This window comes from Diorhabda sublineata, chromosome 3, assembly GCF_026230105.1.
Source record: "Diorhabda sublineata isolate icDioSubl1.1 chromosome 3, icDioSubl1.1, whole genome shotgun sequence".
Lineage (NCBI taxonomy): Eukaryota > Metazoa > Arthropoda > Insecta > Coleoptera > Chrysomelidae > Diorhabda > Diorhabda sublineata.
In genome coordinates, this window is record NC_079476.1 from 26034016 (window position 1) to 26040237 (window position 6222).

Below are 6222 nucleotides of genomic sequence, written 5' to 3' on the forward strand. Positions count from 1 at the left end.
ACCATGGAAATACAGAAAAGAATCATGGAACTAAGTTATACACAAAACAAATTTGAATGATCATTTCTTTTTCTTCTAAAACAATTTGTATTTATAAAACTATTTGTGATCAGTTATATATGTGATTTATATAGGCGAAATTGTTATTAAAAGACCCGCGAATTATAATTGGGTTGGGAATTAAACACGTGAACAAAGCTATGTACTCAAGTGACAGCGCACTGCTGGTGCGCATCATGGATACCTGAAATCAGTTGTTTGTGACTAATTAAATATTGTAGAACGTTCAGTAATTTTCATAAATGAATATAAATTTTTTTATTAAATCAAATAGAATGAACACATATTTTGGTGATGCCAATAATGTTAGATGTCAGATTATAAAGAAAATAAAATTTCGTAATGGCTGCCGCGTCCTGAGAAAGTCGTTGCCCAATTGAATTCCAAGCTACATTTTAAGTTGGTTTCTTATGTTTGCTTCATGTCTAATAATCAAATAGTCAGTATATAAAAATCAAAAATATAATTTATAGCATCTGTAAATCATTATTAACACTATAACAAACAAGAAATGTTGTTCCATATACAAATTTATCTGGCAACAGCACGTTTTCTGGTTAATTTATTCGTTCAAATTTACCAAAATGAAATTTATACAGAAAACAAATTAAAATTATTATTTTTTTTTTAAATAATTTGTTTGAATAAAACTAATCGCTATTAGAAGTGAATATGTGTGATCTATGGATTCGGAATTGAAACTATAAAACTCTGGAATGATAATTTTATAAGTGTTCGTGTAATTAGTCCAAAAAGTGGTTGAGAACTGGATATGCGAACAAAGTTTTTTTGTTAATGTTGGTCATGGTGGTCTACAATAAGCTGTCACAGCAGATTGAATAAATATTTTAAAAAGTTCGGTAATATCTTGAAATTAATATTGAAAAAGTTATTAAAATATATAATTAGAAATAAATTAGAATAAACGGGCATGTTTTAGTGATGTAAATAGTGTAGTAAGATTATACAGGAAGGAATATTTCGAAATAGCTGCTGTGTATTGGAAAAGCAAAACAAACCAAAACAAATTCTAAGGTAAATTTAATATTTCATTATATTTTATAGGGGTATAGTTGTTCAAATAAAGCTAGGGAGAATTAATTTCGTAGCAATCTTTGTATTTGCACTTTTTTTATCAAAAAATTAGGTTATAGTTACTCTCATCGTGATTTTTCAAAAAAATACTGGTGTGGGAAATGAAATAAAAGTCGAATTTATGCTTTAATTATAATACGGAGTCATAATATGATTACAACGATGATAATAATTATAATATTATATCAGATACTAACAATAAAAAGATTATACAAACAAGATCAATGCGATTGTAATAAATCGAGACTAGATAGGTATTAAAACTCATAAAAAGACTAGAGTGTTATGTGATCTTAGATTTACAGTGCATTTCATTATTCAATTTCGATAAATGATTAGATTTAATAATAAAATTAGATTGATTTTATGTGTCGTAAAAATTTATTATTAGAATCAAATACATAAAACGAAATTATGTTATAATATTCATATTTACCTTTAATAGATTTTTTTAATCCACGTGGCACATTTCAAACAGTATTACAATGACTATTTTTTTATTGTTCTAATTTTTATGATCTATAGTCGTTTCTTAACCTCACTTTTTTCTAAAGCTCATACAAGTTTTTATAGTAAATTTGCAGACATAACAGATGTTTTACAGCTTTGTCACATTGTAATTTTTTTTTCAGTTACTGGCATACAATGAAATAAAGAAAATTTAAAATTTTTGATACGTTTTTGTAACTTATGGATATGTTTTGTATCAATTTTAAAAATAATTTTTTTGATGTCTGGTCAAGTTATATCCGTTTCTTAACCTCACTTTTTTCTAAAGATTGTAAAAGCTGTTTAGTGAATTTGCAGATATGATAGATGTTTTACAAAGTAGCCACGTTGTCAGTTTTTTCCAGTTACTGGAATAAAATGGAATAATTTAAAATACTAAATAAAGGAATCAAACATAATTTACGTAATTTAATAGATTTTTTCCACGTGGTACACATTCCTTTTATACTTTTCTTACAATTCTAATAATTTTATGACTACTTGAACTTTATCTGAACTACTTTTTTAACCTCACTTTTTTTCTAGTATTCTAGTATACCGTTGCCACGTTGTAATTTTTTTCCAAAAGTTAGCATAAAATGAATGAATTGAAATTTTTAATATATATTCTCTATATAAATAGTCGATAATACTAAAAATAATGATGTAATTTGAAAATTATTTATTATTACTTACAAATCGGTCCATTTTGATTTCGTTTTTTCTCAAATCGTGAAAATCACTTTTTTCAAATCACTTGATTGTAGTTATGAAATTAACTGATTATAACGTACACTGTAATTAATTTGTCATGAAATGTGAATTAAAACGATTCAAATGGGAATTTAACAAAAAAAAATAGATCGTGCAACACTGTTAACGGATGCCACGCCATTGCCAACGATTTTCCTAACACATGAGGAATTATTTCACTTCAATGGTAGCTATTATCAACACTGAAGTGAAAATTGCTAATTGAATATATTTTTTTGTTTATATAAAAAAAAATGATTTTTTTTATCGAAAAATATATTGAAATGCATCAACAGACGTAGATATAAAAATAAATTTCTTCAACAACATAGTACATATCCACAGTTTAATAAAAAACGTATTTGACTAAAACATTTTTTTTATAACATTTAACAATAAATAATTAGGAAAATAGTTTCCCTAAGGGCGAAGTAAAAAACCAAAAAAAAAATAGAAATCTTACTAAGAGAATATTATCTAAGATAGAAAAATTTGTATGAAATTTTTAAGTGTATATATGTATGATTTCTTAAAATGAAGGTCACAATAGTATATTTACAGAGTGGTGCGAAAAAATCGATCCATAATAATAATTATACAGGTGGTATTCTGAAAATAGACTAGGTTCTATTCAACAAGTTCAAAACCGTGAAAAATAGAGATAAAGGTCCTAAAAATATGAAGGATAGCTCATTAGATTTGGAATTAACTCTAGAAAAATGTTTTTGAAGCTTTTTGGTACAGTTAAAAAATTATTATTAACGATATAAGATGAAGGAAAAAGGTATTTAGTTTTTCGTTAATAACTTGAAAAATTTTGATATTTCAACAATTTTGAAAAAAGCTCGTTAAAGAGGAGGGAATTTTCGCTAAAAAACTCGTAACTCCCAAAATCCCATCTCTTTTATTTATAATTTTTATTTGAGGTTGAAAATTGGGTTTCGCGTGGCTGTTTCGGCAGATAAAATAATTTTTTATAACATGGAAGGTCATTTGTCATTCAAATGTCAAATTTCCTCCTATTTTACGAGCTTTTTTCAAAATTGTTCAAATATCAAAATTTTTCGAGTTATTAACGAAAAACTAAATACTTTTTTCTCCATAAATTTTTTACCTGTACCAAAAACTTTCAAAAACATTTTTCTAGAGGTTATTCCAAATCTAATGAACTATTTTTGAAACCTTTATTTTTATTTATCATGTTTTTGAACATGTTGACTAGGCTATATATAAACAATAAAAAAGTTTCAAATATATCTTTTAAAACCCTCGTATATGACATAATTTCGTTACGTGACGTTAATATTTTATGGTTTTAAATGTAGACCAACAAATTTTTTGATTAAATAATTGGTGAAAAATTTTTTTTAAATCTTTCGAATCACCCTGTACTTAAATTCTAATTATTATTACTAATATTACGTTAAATTAAATCACTTGAAAATATACACAACTTGTATATAAGTGTACAGATTAGTGCTGACAAAGTTATTTAGTTTTAACATTTTATGATTGTACAAGCTTTTTCATAAAATAAATATTTTGATTAAATTTATAGAAATTAAAAAAAAAATGATAATAGTAAGATTAAGCTGTTTGAAAAATGAGGAGAATATTATAATAATGAAAGGGAAAATAGTTTACGGGTGATCTGAGATTAGGAAATGAAAGGGGTGAGTTTTTAAAGATAAAAAACGGTTTATGAGAAAAAGTTATATAGCAAAATTGTAGTTAATGGAAAAATGTACAACTTATGTATTCACACTTTTCTCATATAACCTCAAAATTTATGTGAAATTGAAATAACCAAGTTTTTGAGGTTATGTGAATTTCCGGCAAAACTAAAAGCCCTATGTGAAAAAGTTACGTAGCGAAGTTGTAGGTAATAAAAAGATCTACAACTTTTGTATTCACACTTTTTTCACATAACCTCAAAATTTATGTGAAAAATTGAAATAACCAAGTTTTTGAGGTTATGTGAAAAAAGTGTGAACACAAAAGTTGTAGATCTTCTCATTACCAACAACTTTGCTATTCAGCTTTTTTCCATAGGACTTGTAGTTTTTCCAAATAACGAGATAAACCGTTTTTAACCCTTAAAAACCTACCCCCTTCCACTTCCCGACCTCAGATCATCAGTAAATTATGTTTCCCTTAATTTTTATTATATTCGTCCTACTTTTCCAATTTCATCCCACTATTATTATTTTCGATTTCAAAAATTAACAACCCTGTTCTATAAATTGATTTATAAAAAAAAATAGTTCTTGCAAGAAAGATATATTTAACAAGTTTTAAAACACCCTGTATTTATTTATTCATTTCGTTATAGAAAAAATTGTACAAACTTCGATAGATTTCACAAACAGAAATGATTTTTTTAAAAATGAACATAACCTAATATTTTGAAAAACAAATAAAAAAAACCTGATCATTTTTACTGTTTGTGAATTTAAACAACGTGGTAGACTGTAATTTAAAAATTTTATTAACAAAATATACAGTCTACACCACTGCTTTTTTTAACATTTACTTAATAAAATACTTCCAAACGAAATTTAAAATTTTAATTTCAATATTTCAGTTCGAAAGTATTGTTTGGACACTTATTTTTTCATAGCCACTTAATATCACAATTATAAGAAGTCCATCACGATTTTATTATTATCATTATTATTAAGTTACTTTTTAAAAGTTAATATTTTTATTCTCCTCACTAGGAGAATCTATTATATTTATTTATATAAGTTAGTCATGTTGGCAACACTATTCTGTAGTAAGTATCGAAGATATAAATAGATATTTTTTTTTGAGGCAATTTCACAACAATTAAATATATAATAGTACGTTAAAAACAAAACAAGAACATTTTTACGAAATCAAATTACCTGAAATCGTTATAATGACGTAATGTTTTTAAATTAGGAGAAGCGTTTTAGAAAAAACCCGAATTAAACCAATAGAAATCAATTAGAAGAGTTATAAACTAAAAAGAGATAAAATTTACCTTGAGATTGATTTAACACACAAAACTTTCAACTGTAGTAAGTCGTCTTATAAAATCCTCAAAACTTATTAAGATATAATAAAGTACTTTTCAATTTATTACGGATATTGAAATAAATAAGAAGCTAAGAATGTCATAAATAACAAAATGAAGACTGCTTACTGCGCATGTCTCAACGCCCTCAACGTCCACCATGTTTTTCGGCCCAAATGTACCAACAGTACATATTATGTTTATAAAGAAATTAGCAATAAAACAAATTATAATTAACAATTCTCCGTTTAATATAATAATAATTCCCCACGATTCGAAGATAAAAACTCTTATACTGGTAAATAAAATCAAAATAAGATTAAAATCGAACATGTGCTTTTTGTTTAAGTTTACACATGGTCTTTGGTCGAGTTTTGCTTGCGTTGTCATTTGTCGGTTGGTGATTCAATTTACGTATCTTTGTTTCTTTGCGTAAGGATTATTATCGAGTAACAAGTGTACAAAATTCATGGCTGCCGTTTTTTAAACGTCTTCGGACTAAGAATTTAATAAGAAGTTTTTCGGTTTCAATAGATAAGGTGGTTTTTATGAAAATTGTGTCTAGCTCCCGATTTTAACGATTATGGATTAGATTTTAAGGAAGTTTGTTGTTTCTGCTCGTTTGGCATTAGAAACAAATATTTTCGCGTAAATTATTGTTTAGCTTTGTTCTTCATGTTTCGAACTAGTAATCTATTATAAACTTTGTTCGTTTCGTACTAAACAGTGTTTCATCAAAAGGACATTGCTTATGCTTCAGTAATCACAGGAGAAAACTGTAAGTG

General features: G+C 26.1%; 1 protein-coding gene across 1 annotated transcript in view; it reads left to right on the forward strand.

Moving 5' to 3' along the window:
• Window positions 1–898: 898 nt before the first annotated feature.
• The window catches only part of LOC130441975 (uncharacterized), a 43437-nt gene continuing 38113 nt past the window's right edge, over window positions 899–6222 (forward strand). Inside the window, exon 1 of the mRNA XM_056775913.1 lies at window positions 899–6215. The gene's annotated coding sequence lies outside the window, so the exon portion shown is untranslated. The remainder of the gene's footprint in view (window positions 6216–6222) is intronic.